Source organism: Lathyrus oleraceus, chromosome 1 (genome assembly GCF_024323335.1).
Source record: "Lathyrus oleraceus cultivar Zhongwan6 chromosome 1, CAAS_Psat_ZW6_1.0, whole genome shotgun sequence".
Lineage (NCBI taxonomy): Eukaryota > Viridiplantae > Streptophyta > Magnoliopsida > Fabales > Fabaceae > Lathyrus > Lathyrus oleraceus.
The window spans coordinates 368451097-368465538 of NC_066579.1; positions in this window are offsets into that span (position 1 = coordinate 368451097).

Sequence of the window (14442 nt, forward strand, 5' to 3'; positions counted from 1 at the left end):
TTGCTCATACATGTCATTTGTTGCATCTTTCTTTCTATTTTGATCATGAAATGATGATGCTTAATTGGATGGAGCTGAAATTTTATATGTGTAAACTAGACACCTTGAGGAGCATTTTGGTATATAGTTTGTGATTTTTGCATTCCTGGTTTGTGAGATATGACCTGATCATTAGAGGTGTGACAATTTGTGTCACACCATTTCTTGTCCAACTTGTGGATTTTCATTACCATGCCATATGAACTCAAAATGAGCTGAATTTTTGTATGTTTATACTTATGGTTGTTAAGTTTGCTTGTGAATTTTCCTGGAATTTTTGAATGCATTTCCTATTTGTTTGAGAATTTCTCCCCTGTTTGACCAATTGTGAACCTTTTGTGAGTCATGATCTCATATGTTTTGTGAAACTCTTGTGGTTTATTGGATGGACTTGAAATTTGGCATGTGCATTATAGACATCTTGAAGTGTGTCATGGATTTGATTTGGTTCATTTATCTTATGCCAATTATGTTTTATGATTGCTTGAAGTTGATGCATGATTTAATGCCTTGTATGAGCTTGTTTGAGTATGCTTTGGCTTGATGAATTTAATTGACTTGCTTCCCTTTGTCCAAATGGCCTGAAATTTGGTGTGTAGGTCATGTTATGAATGCTGTTTGACCATGAATTTTTTGGGAATTGATTGAAATGTTTGTGAGTTTATTTGAATTGGATCTTTCTGTTTGGTCCTATGAGGTTCTAAATTGCATACTTTGTACTCTTTGCTTCATGAAATGATAATGGTTGATGATATGAATGTGAGACCACTTGGATTTGATTCTTATTTGATTGATCTTGATTTTTTATAAGTTTCATGTTCTGTTTTGGTTTATTGCTCTCATTTTGACCCTAGGCCATGTCCTAGTGGTTAGTGCCTAATGTTTGAGCTTTGTTTCAGGTCAAAGAGCACAATTGCTTATACTTGATGATGTGAACTCAATTGGGATTGGTTTATTGCTTGTTTATGACTAACCTTGAGTTTGTTTTGTAGGCATTGAGATTTATGCTTGGGCCTTGTGGCTTGCACCTATGTGCATTGATGCTTGTTATCTGTTTGTGCTGTGGACTTGTAATTTTCTGTTTGACTTTTGTTTGTCTGGTATACTGATTATGTTGGATTGATTTCAGGTACCTTAGTTGCTATAGTTCATTGTGAACTTGCTTGTGCTGTTGCTTGGTTGTATAAACCATTTGAGGTATAACATTTCTTCTCCATGTAGTCTGGAAGACCTGGCCTGTTACTTGGCCAGGCACCTGTCTGAAGTCCTCCTTAAGAGGCAATGCTTGTGATTGTTTATTTTTGTCCCCAAGCAGGAAAAGACCTTTGAATAAGGCAATTGGCAGATACAAGAGATGTGCAATCCATCTCCTGCTATTCAGTTGAGTCATCCCTTTGCTCACACAACTGGTGTTGATGCATTGTGGATATTAACCCAAGATCCTTGTACAGTTGTACAGTTGAGTCAGTGTCATAAGTGTAGAAGGGTTCCCACTTTCTGAACCCACACTTCCTTTGTCTAAAGCTCTCCCAGGCCAGGGATAAGAGCTGTGAGGCACACCCCTCACTTCCTATTTCATCTGCTTCACCCTAACTCTCAATGTTAGGGTTAAGAGCTAACATCACCTGATACAGTTGGTTTGCTTTTGCAGCCTAACCCTTTGTGTGAGCCCACCTTGTCTGTATATAGTGTGTGCTAATTGTGTATGTTTGCTTTGTTTTGATTATGCTTGCATGCTTTGCTTTGCCTGGTTAGGATTAGCTTGCTGCCTGAGCAAGTTAGATAGCAACCTTAACTTAGGGATGACATGCATGATAACATCTAGGCTCGAGTCATAGTCTCCCTAGTTGTGTCTCCCTCTGTATCTGGTTAGGCTAGTCTTTCTCCCCTGTTCAGGGGAACTACGTTGCCCTGATCCTCATACCAGATGAGGTACGTAGGCAGGAGGTCGCACGAGATCTCTCCGGGCACCCTTTTCTTTTTTGAGTGTGTTGTGCTTGACAACTATCAGGCTCGAGTTCCCGACTCCCTGTTAGTCTGTGTGTTCACCCTTTTTCTTTTTGTGTGTGTTTGCTTGACAGTTGCTAGGCTCGAGTTCCCGACTCCTTAGTAACTTGTTGCTTGTTTCTTCTTGTGTGTGTTAGGAGACGGATGTAAGCCCAGCGATTGGCTTTCCGTATCCTTTTGTTGTGTGCTTGGAGTCCGGTATAAGTCCATCGAGTGGCATCTGGTTTCCAGTGTGGGTTTGTTTGGTTCGGAAGCTGATGTAAGTCTAGCAATTGGCGTTCGGGTTCCATGTTTTCCTTTTGTGTTGTGTTTTGTTTCGGCGTGCGTGAGCCGAACTACGGTAGCTCTGATTCTCGTTCCAGACGAGATACGTAGGCATAGGATGCGATATCCTAGCGAGCCCTTTCCCCTCTTATCCCACCTATGTTGTCTTCAGTGTGTGTGTGATGTTTGTTTAGCAACCTTGTTCTATCTTTTGAGCGTGGATCCCGTCGAGTACGACGGATGCGTAGGGGTGCTAATACCTTCCCTTCGTATAACCGACTCCCGATCCCATTCTCTTTGGTCGCGAGACCATTTCCTTTCCAGGTTTACTTCGAGCGTTTCCTTTCCCTCTTCGGGATAAATAACGCACGGTGGCGGCTCTGTTTGTTTTGTTTTAGCCCGCCGGTTGTTTTTCATGGATGCGACAGCTGGCGACTCTGCTGGGGACTAAAGAAGTTGACCTGTTGCTGGTCCATCTTCCCTGAGCGAGTCTCTCCTAGCGTTCTAGGATAGTTTAGGTTGCTTTTGTTGCTCTATTTATTGCATTTATTATTCTGTTGTGTATATATTTTCATAAATACTTGCATGCATCATACTATCATGCTGCTGCCCTTTGTACAGGTGGTTCCTCTGTTTTGGGGTGGGTGTTCTGAGTGGGGCTAAAACCCAGGCCCGAGTATACACCTAGGATTAGTGTGGTCTCACGTTCCTCACATGCTGGTTGGGCATGTTGTTGCGACGTGACATACCACAAGTCGGACGAGGTTCATCTGAGAGTGCTCTTCCTCAGTGGGGTTTTCCACTTTGGTTGGGTTACCTCTTTTGAGCTATTGACTTCGGTGACCGATCTTTCCCGGATCTTTGGTTTAGACGATCTCAGGAGAGCTACAATGGCACACCCGAAAGGGCAAACCCCTTGAGTATCTTTGCCCGATTGTCGAGACTATTATCCGCCTTAGGATGACCTGATTAGAATTTACCTGTGAGGGAAGGGTGATTCTTACAGATGCATGTTCAGATGGTGAATTTGATGGTGGCTATTGGTTCCGTTGATCAGAGTCTTATTTATAAGTCGGGTTTATGGGCATTTATTTCTGAGACGTCGGAGTGCTGTTCGTGTTATTTATCAGTGGGGATCCGTTTATTTCAGGATTCCCCGGGCCGATTCAGAGATTGTTGTGGTTATCTGCTCAGAGTTTGTCTAGTGATGATGGTGATGTATCTTTCACTTCCGTTTATTTCGGAACCCTTGGGTCGGACTTATGATTGCTTAGTACCTCAGATGGTTGTGATCAGTTCAAAGATCAGGCTTCAGTATAACAGATGTTCAGATGACTTGGAGGATGGCAATGCATTGCATTCATTCATCAGCATCATTAACATTCTGCATTTACCTGCATCTAACACATGTTTATCCATATGCAGGGACATTTTTGATCGAGATCCTGGTTGAGAGACTCCTTGTTCAGATATGAGGCCCGGTATGAAGGACGATGTTGTATACAGCTTCTTTGACCCAGAGATCAGTGTGCTGAGAGAAATGATAACTTTGATTACACCCGACCATGTGGGGATGTTTCGTGAGATGTACGGAGGTATTCTGAAGATGGTTTTCAGACTCACTGACAGAGATAGGAGCGCCATTCATACTCTTCTCCAGTTCTATGATCCTGGTTTGAGGTGCTTCGTCTTCCCAGATTATTTATTGGGGCCTTTGATGGAGGATTATGCTGGTATCTTGGGCGTTCAGATCAGAAATCAGGTTCCTTTCTATGCTACTAAGGAAGAGCCTGATATTGAAGGGATTTCCCGTGCTCTTTATTTGAGTCCGGAGATGGTTAAGGGGAGTCTGAAAGAGAAGGGGAAGTTGCCTGGTTTTCATCTGAGTTTCCTAGAAGCTAAGGCCAAGGAGCATGCTGAGTTGGGTAACTGGGAAGCTGTCAGTGCTTTGATTGCGGTTAGCATTTATGGGACCATTCTGTTTCCTAATCAGAAGGGCTTCGTGGATATTAATGCCATCCGTTTGTTTGTTCAGAGGAATCCTATTCCTACTTTGATCGGAGATGTCTATTACTCGGTCCATAACAGGAACGAGAAGAGGCGTGGGGGATTGATCCGATGTTGCACTCAACTGCTATACAACTGGTTTATGGGATATTTGCCTACCAGGGGTGCTTTTGTTCTTCTTGACCGTACTGTCAATTGGGCGACCAAGCTGATGGGTTTGCGGGCCAAAGACATAGCTTGGACTCACAGTAGTGGGGTTGGACAAGACTTCATTTGCAGTTGTGGGAGTTTTCCCAATGTGCCTCTCATAGGAGTTCAGGGTTGCATTAATTATAACCCGACGCTTCTTAAGAGACAAATGGGATTCGCTATGGAGGTTCCTCCTTTCAAGAGTGAGATTCAGGAAACTGTGTACTTCCCGGTTGAGGGCAATCAGGCCAGGTTGAAACAGGTATCTGATGCATGGTGTAGCATTCAAAGGAAAGGCAAGTTTTCTTGGGGTAGAGCTAATAACAGGTCTTTTCCTCCGTTTGATGACTGGCTCAGCAAGAGAGTGGAGCTTACTTGTCTACCGTTTCCTATGGTTGATCCTTGGTATCCATTGATTGAGGAATCTCTTTCTTTCGTCAGTATGGAAGAGTTCCTAGAGATAAAGCGGGAGAGGGATCAGTTGCTTGCAGAGAAAGCTGAATTGGAGATGAGTGTCGCTCGGGTTCAGATGGCTAATCAGGAGATCAAAGTAAAGATGGAAGATCAAGACAAGCGACATGCCCTGGAAGCAAAGCGCTTTGAGATGGATACTGCCTACTATGGGAAGATTAGCCAAGCCTTAGCGTCATCCACAAGGGATCACGACTTCACTAAGGAGAAGCTAGTCAGAGCTGCAAAGGTCATCGAAGATGAGAAGAGGAGGCAGATCCTTGTGAAGACCCAGAAAGAAGACAGAGTCAGAGTCCTCATCGCTGAGTGGGAGGCAAAGCTGAAGATTAAGGAAACAGAGAATGTGAAGATCATCGCTGAGAGAGATCATTACATTGCTGAGAGAGATCATTACTTCAGGCAGATGAAGATTCACCAGAAAGAGGTGGGGAGATTACAGTAGGAGAACACTGAGCTCAGGTTCGCCGCAGAGTTTGCGAAGATGGTTGATGATATAGGGCCTTCTGTGGGACCGTCATCAGGCTAGACCTTTCTTTTGTGTGGATTACCGTCAGGCCTGTTGACGGAATTCACTTGCTTGTATTTCCTTCCTGATTCTGGAGAATTGTATTGATGTGTATCAGCTGTGATGTATGACTATGGCGCTTATTGTGCATTTTGCTATGCAATGATTGTTTTCATTCAGTGATCAATCTTCAAGCTTTAATTACTTTACTGTATGCACTCACACAGCACACACATGGTTGGGGGTATTTTGCTAAATCATATATCTCTGATCTGTATGATGAAATCAAATGATGAATATCAGAATATTGCTGCCGGATTATTATCTGTCTCGATGAAGCCAGGATCGAGAGATAAAGTGTTCCTCATGTGGATAAACACTGCATTCATGCATGATCATAATAACGTGTTTTCATTTTGCAGGTATCAGTTCTAACGTGCTTGATTGTTTCAGGAATCATTGCTCGTGCTCGTAGAGTTGTACCTTTGCACTCAACACGCCCTCACAGATATTTCACTCGACGCAACACTCCCAGACTGATGGATCTCCCTAATTCAGATATTCTCGAGCTGAAGGATAAAATGAGCGAACTGATTAACATCATGCAGGGTTTTGCAGTTGGTCAGAAAGCTTTGGCTGACAAAGTTGAGAAGCTCGAGCGGGCTTCTGCTGCTAATAATGGTGTTAACCTGGATGGTGTCTCCAACCAGGGGATCGGTGGCTCTAGAGATGGTGGCAAGAGAACAACTGTGGGTGTGGTAAACAATGCTGGTGGTTTTGGTGCTGCCACTGGTGGTCAACCTGGTCCGATGGGTCAGAATATGAAAGACAGTCTATTCCCGCCATTCTTCGGGGTTGATGATGACAGAGAGGAAGACCGAGAAGCTGATCAATTCTCTATGCACAATGAGCCATTCGGTCAGTACGGTGCCCAACCACAGAATAAGGAGATTCAATTGCTGGCTGAGAAGATCAGAGCTCTTGAAAGCTATGCCAATCCGGGGGTTGTCAACATGTCAAACATGGGGCTAGTTGAGAGGATTGTGATCCCGCAGAAGTTTAAAGCGCCCGCATTTGATAAATATAATGGGAGTTCCTGCCCCGAAACTCATCTTCAGGCCTTCGTCCGTAAGATCTCTGCTTACACCATGGACCAAAAGTTGTGGATGTACTTCTTCATGGACAGCCTGTCCAGAGGATCCTTGGAGTGGTACACCAAGTTGAAATCGTCTGATATTAAGAACTGACAGGATCTTGGGGATGCCTTCTTTAAACAATACCAATTCAACGCTGATATGGCTCCGAGTCGTACCCAGCTGCAGGGTATGTCTCAGAAGAATAGCGAGGGGTTTAAAGAATATGCTCAAAGATGGAGGGAGTTGGCTGCCAGAGTGCAACCTCCGCTGGTGGACAGAGAGATGTCGGATCTGTTCATGGGTACCCTGCAGGGGGCATTTGCTGAGAGGATGGTGGGTTGCCCGGTTACAAATTTTGCCGATATTGTGGTAGCTGGAGAGAGGATAGAGAGCTGGCTGAAGCTCAGAAAGATACAGGGTGGTAATGCTTCGTCTTCAGGATCGAAGAAGCCCTTCGGTAACGGCCAGAGGAAGAAAGAAGGTGATACAAGTGCAGTATACGCCCAAAGAGGACAAAGTAGGGATCGTTACTTTCAGCACACCGCTGCAGTAACTATTCCTACTAATAATTGTAAGAACAAAAATTGTTCTACAACAGATTCCATGATTTTGATGATAACAAAGGATGAAACCAAAAATGGCACCCTAACGAAAAGTTTCTAAGTGTGCAGGGTTCTAAGGAAAGAAGGAAGAGATCTGATGACGTCATCAGATACAGAATCATATCAGATACAAATTATCAGAAGATCAGAAGCATCTGAAGTAGAAACACGCTCAAGAAGTTCTAACTCTGAGCAAAACAGCAGAACATCAGAAGCATCTGAAGAAGAAGTGCACTCTATAAGTTCTGACTCTGAACAACGGTATATCATTCCAGAAACTCTCAGCGTCATCTGAAGACATCATCAGAAGCTCCGAATCAACATAGGAAGATTCCAAGATTCCCAGAGTCACGCAGACTTTGATAATGGAGTTCCTAATACAGAAAGAGTAACGTTAACTTCAAATTCAAATGGAAAGGAACTATTTTTGGAAAGAAGTTATTCGGGGAGACAAAGTTGTTTTGGCAAGAAACAACAGAAGTTATGGCATTAATTCCTATTCAAGACAAATTATCTGCCATCAATTTCAACGGTCCTTCACTCCTATATAAAGGACAGCAATCAACATTGAGAGGCGCGCAAGCATACACTGAAACATTCTCTCTCTCTCTCTCTCAATACTTTCACAAAGCTTTTGCTTAGAACGTGAAACACTTTTGTTCTTACTATTGTAATATTTGCTTATCTTAGAAGCACTCTAGATTACATTGTATTTTATCTATTGCTTTATTTCCTCAAGTGACTCTGCGCAGTCTGTATACTTGAGAGGACTAAGAGATCTTTCTCTTAGACGTTGGTTGTAAACAATCTTTCAAGATTAGTGGATTAAGTCCTTGTTGAAGGCGAAATCACCTTGGCCGGGTGGACTGGAGTAGCTTTGTGTTATAAGCGAACCAGTATAAATTCCTTGTGTGGTCTTTATTTTGAAAAGCGCTTATTTTCCAAACAATTCAAACCCCCCTTTCTTGTTTTTCTCACCTTCAATTGGTATCAGAGCATGGTCATGGGTTCGAATCCCCCCGGCTGACACTGGGGGGAGATTGTTGGATAAATAAATCCAGCATCACCCTTAGGGATTCGAATGGGCTTAACATCCCAACCCATGGCGCTTAGAGGGAGCTTACAAACCTCGCTTTAGGTGCAGCCCCTGAAGGGCTCATACTATAAGGAAATAAAGTTGCACCCTCACTAACAGCAATTGCTTTTAGCTCAGTGGTAAGCGCTTGATCCTACAAGTGGTATCAGAGCTTCGACTCTGTTATTGATTTTCTAATCAAACAGTTAACAGTGTAGAGAGATCCAGAACGAGAAAAACTATGGCCCACACAAATGAAAGAGACAGTTACAATGCTAAGCCTCCTATTTTTGATGGAGAGAAATTCGACTACTGGAAAGATAGAATTGAAAGTTTCTTTCTGGGTTATGATGCTGACCTCTGGGACATTGTCACAGATGGATACACACCTCCAGTCTCAGAAAATGGAGTTGAAGTTCCCAGAAGTAAGATGTCAGAAGATCAGAAGCGTGTCTTCAAAAATCACCACAAGGCCAGAACCATACTTCTCAATGCTATATCTTACAACGAGTATGAAAAGATCACCAACAGAGAAACAACCAAAGACATACTTGATTCTCTGAAGATGACTCATGAAGGAAACTCCCAAGTCAAAGAGACTAAGGCTCTGGCGCTTATCCAGAAATATGAAGCTTTCTAAATGGAAGATGACGAAGCCATAGAGGTAATGTTCTCTAGATTCCAAACTCTTATTGCAGGTCTCAAGATCCTAGACAAAGGATACACAACTGCAGACCACGTCAAAAAGATAGTCAGAAGTTTGCCAAAGAAGTGGAGACCCATGGTCACTGCCCTGAAGCTGTCAAAGGATCTGAACAATATCAGTCTTGAAGAGCTTGTCAGTTCCCTCAGAAGCCATGAGATAGAACTAGAGGAAGATGAGCCTTAGAAAAAGAACAAGTCTGTAGCATTAAAGTCCAGATCTGAAAGACGCAAATCTGACAGAACCAAAGCTTTCCAGGCAGAAACTGAAGATGCTGATGACTCTGAACCAGAAGATTCTGATGATGAAGAAGAATTGTCCCTCCTGACCAGAAGAGTTAAACAACTCTGGAAGAAGAGGAACAACAACTTCAGAAGACCAAGACCCAGAGGGGATCGATCAGAATCAACCTCAAAAGGTAAAACTAACAAAGAGATTATTTGTTATGAATGTAAAGAAACAGGTCACTACAGGAATGAATGCCCCAAGCTAAAGAAAGACAATCCCAGAAAAGAGAGTTTCAAGAAAAATACCTTCAGGACAAAGAAAGGACTAATGGCTACCTGGGATGATAGTGAATCGGGTTCATCAGAATCTGACTCTGATGAACAGGCCAATGTGGCATTTATGGCTACCACGTTCAGAAGCAGCTCAGATGAAGAATCTGAAGAGGTATTTTCTGAACTCTCTCGATCTGATCTAGAATCATGCTTGTCAGAAACTCTTAGCTCATATCAGAAATTAAAACAAAAGTTTAAAAATATAAAAGGCTGTCTTGAAGCAAAATTTGAAGAATGTGGCAAACTTGAGATGACAATTCTAGCACGTGAAGATAAAATCAGATCTTTAACATTAGAAAGAGATGGAGCAAAAAGAAAATGTTTAGAATTGGAAGAAGCGTTATCTCAAGCTCCACAGACTTCAAATACAATAATTTATAAATACGAAGAAGCCTTTCAAGAATTTCTGAAAAAAGGGATAGGTAAGAGTGTCATGGCATCCATGATTTATGGAGTCAGTCAGAACATTAAAAAGGGAATCAGGTATGATCCTAAGGAAGATAAAACTTCTACTGGTGACCAACTTAAATCTCCATTTTCATATCACTATACGCACACACAAGAACAAAAATTTGAAAATGCTAGAAAACCCAAAGTTATAAGAAAATCTGGGAAAACTAATCAGAAAGGACCCAAGAAACTCTGGGTACCAAAAGATAAGATTGTTTATGTTGCAGATATCCTATGCAGCAAAGTTCAGACACCAGTCATGGTACCTGGACTCTGGATGCTCGCGAAACATGACGGGAAGAAAGTCTATGTTCCAAAGCCTGGAACTTAAAGACGTTGGATTCGTAGTCTTCGGAGGAGATCAGAAAGGAAGGATCAGAGGCTCCGGAACTATTGGTAATGATACTCTTCCCTCTATATCTGATGTTCTTTACGTAGAAGGATTAATGCATAATTTGTTATCCATAAGTCAATTAAGTGATAACGGTTATGACGTGATCTTTAATCAAAAAACATATAAAGCCATAAATCAAAACAATGGTTCAGTCCTATTCACAGGCAAGAGGAAAAACAACATTTATAAAATCAATCTTTCTGATTTAAAAGAACAAAATGTTAAATGTCTGATGTCTGTTCACGAAGAGCAATGGGTGTGGCATAGACGCTTGGGCCACATTAGCACGAGGAAACTTTCTCAGCTAAATAAACTCGAGTTAGTCAGAGGCCTACCTAAACTGAAGTTCTCTTCAGATGCTCTATGTGAGGCATGTCAGAAAGGAAAATTTTCAAAAACATCCTTCAAAAAGAAAAATGTTGTTTCCACCTCTAAGCCTCTGGAACTTCTCCACATTGACTTATTTGGTCCTGTGAAAACAGCATCAGTCAATGGAAAGAAGTATGGACTAGTCATTGTTGATGATTACAGTCGCTGGACATGGGTGAAATTCCTAAAGCACAAGAGTGAGTCTCACTCTGTATTCACCAGTTTCTGCTCCAAAGTGCAAAAAGAATTTGACTCTAAGATTATCAGAGTCAGAAGTGATCATGGTGGGGAATTTGAAAATAAATCCTTTGAGGAATTATTTGACTCTAATGGAATATCCCATGATTTCTCCTGCCCTAGAACTCCACAACAAAATGGAGTTGTAGAGAGGAAGAATAGGACACTTCAAGAGATGGCTAGAACTATGATCAATGAAACTAATGTGGCAAAGCACTTTTGGGCCGAAGCTGTAAATACAGCGTGTTACATTCAGAATAGAATCTCCATAAGACCTATTCTGGATAAGACTCCCTATGAACTGTGTAAAGGAAGGAAACCAAACATTTCATATTTTCATCCATTTGGATGTTATTGCTTTATTTAAACACTAAAGAACATCTGAACAAGTTTGATTCCAAAGCACAGAAAGGTATTATGTTAGGATACTCAGAACGCTCTAAAGGCTACAGAGTATACAACACAGAAACCAAAATTGTGGAAGAATCAATTCATGTCAGATTTGATGATAAGCTTGACCCTGAAAAGTCAAAGCTAGTTGAAAATTTTGCAGATTTAGAAATCACTCTTGCAGGGTCTGACAAAGCTCCAGAAGCAACTGTCACTCAGAACTCTGAGGAAATTAAATCCCCAGAAATCCCAAAGAAAGTTAAAAGTCGTATCAACGTATCTGAAGATTTGATTCTGGGCAACAAGGACGAACCTGTCAGAACCAGATCTACTTTCAGGACCTCTGAAGATACTCCTCTAGGACTAGTGTCTCTGATCGAGCCTACATCCTGTGATGAAGCACTTCAAGATAACGACTGGGTGTCAGCATTGCAAGAAGAATTAGATCAATTCACAAAGAATGATGTCTGGGATCTCGTTCCAAAGCCCAGAGGCACTCACGTTATTGGAACCAGATGGGTATTCAGAAACAAGCTGAATGAGAAAGGAGAAGTCGTCAGAAACAAAGCTCGACTGGTAGCTCAAGGTTACAGTCAACAAGAAGGTATTGACTACAATGAAACCTTTGCTCCAGTCGCAAGGTTAGAATCTATTCGTCTTCTTGTCTCCTTTGCTATAAACCACTCTATCAAATTATATCAAATGGATGTCAAGAGCGCATTCCTTAATGGTTATATATCAGAAGAAGTGTATGTCAACCAACCTCCAGGTTTTGAAAATCCAAAATTTCCAGAACATGTTTTTAAACTTAAAAAATCTTTATATGGACTTAAACAAGCTCCCAGAGCTTGGTATGAACGTCTAAGCAACTTTCTTCTGGAACACAATTTTATCAGAGGAAAAGTTGACTCCACACTCTTCTGTAAGAACCTTAACAATGATCTCATGATATGCCAGATATACGTTGATGATATTATTTTTGGTTCAGCTAACGCCTCTGTTTGTCAAGAATTTTCTGAGTTAATGCAGGCAGAATTTGAAATGAGCTTAATGCAAGAACTAAAGTTCTTTCCGGGAATTCAAATTAATCAAACTTCAGAAGTTACATACGTTCATCAAAGCAAATACATTAAAGATGTTCTGAAGAAATTTGACATGGCTGAATGCAACTCTGCAAAGACTCCCATGCATCCAACATGCATTCTGGAAAAGGAAGAAGTCAGTAAAAAGGTTTGTCAGAAGCTCTATCGTGGTATGATAGGCTCTCTTCTCTATCTGACTGCTACTCGACCTGATATTCTCTTCAGTGTCTGTCTTTCTGCCAGATTCCAATCAGATCCTAGAGAAACTCACTTAACAGCAGTTAAGAGAATTCTCAAATATCTGAAAGGAACTCCTAACCTGGGCCTGATGTATGAGAAAACATCAGAGTATAGACTTTCGGGTTACTGTGATGCAGATTATGCAGGAGATAGACTAGAACGAAAAAGCACATCTGGAAATTGCCAGCTCCTAGGAAACAATCTGATATCCTGGGCCAGCAAGAGACAGTCAACTATCGCTCTATCTACTGCAGAAGCAGAATACATCTCAGCATCACTGTGCACAACTCAGATGCTGTGGATGAAGAATCAGTTAGAAGATCTGCAAATCTTCGAGAGTAACATTCCTATCTTCTGTGATAATACTGCTGCCATTTGTTTAAGTAAGAATCCCATTCTACACTCTAGAGCTAAGCACATTGAAATAAAACATCATTTTATCAGAGACTATGTTCAGAAAGGGATAGTAACATTGAAGTTCATTGATACAGATCATCAATGGGCAGATATCTTTACTAAGCCCTTGGCTGAAGATAGATTTCTTTTTATCTTAGAAAATCTGAACATTCAAAATTGCCCTGAATAAATTGTGCCTCTGAGAATGTAAAATGAGACTCTGACATAAACAAATGTATCTCTGCCTCTGACTCTGATACTTCTACCAAGTTAAGAAGATATCTGAGTTAGAAATCTCCAGGAACCAATCCTTTGGTATTCCTGAAGATCAGATACATCAAGCCACGTGGAGCACTTAGCGTCTAACCCTAGAACTTCTAGACAGCTGTCCAGAAGAAAATCAAAGGGCAAACGCTTAAGATCTCCTCGAGCAGTGTGCATACTGTTGGGATTAGACATTCATTAATGAGCCTTAATCATTTCTCCCCCAAGCGTGCTAACTTGTTTTTTGTGCTAACGCTGAATCGTGTGTCGTTTTGCATGTGTTTTTGTTTAGGGTATTTAAACACTCCTCTCACACTTCACACACTTATCACTCTCACTCACTCTCAAACTTCTCTGAAGCAATTCTGCAAGCAGTTCTTCTTCAACTCATCTTCATCAACTATGGATGCTCAACAACAACAAGTTTTCAACTTTTCACAACAAATGGAATCCAACACTACTGCCCAAAGTTCAAGCATTCCCTCTCCAACAGTTACAGGCGTATCCATTACTCCAGTGTACAAGGAACCCCATGTTCTTGATCGTGAGCCTCATATCAACCTGGCAACTCCCTTTGAGGGACTGGAAGTTTTATGTGAATCACTGGTAGACTTCAACAACATGAAGAGAAATGGAGTTGATTTTACTGAAGAACTCCGTCAACAAGGTTGGGAAAACTACTTCCAAAGGCTCTATGGCCCTGTTTACCCAAATCTCATCAAGGAATTCTGGAGATTTGCTGACGTTGATGATCACTTCATCGTCTCCTACGTGTTGGGGGTCAAGATAGTGATCACTGAAAAATCAATTGCTTCATTACTGAATACGGAGAAAACTGGAGGAAGAAGGATCTATGACATCAACCCTAGATCAAGGTACATTGCCCAGGTAATCAATCCCACTATCTTCAAACTCAACACTGAAGGCAATCCATCAAAGAACAAAGAACTTCATCAAAACCTCAGAGTACGGCTCAAGATCATTCTGGGAACCATTCATCACCGCCCAACATCGAACTCCTCTGACTACATCAATACAGATCAGAAGTGTATTCTGTATTGC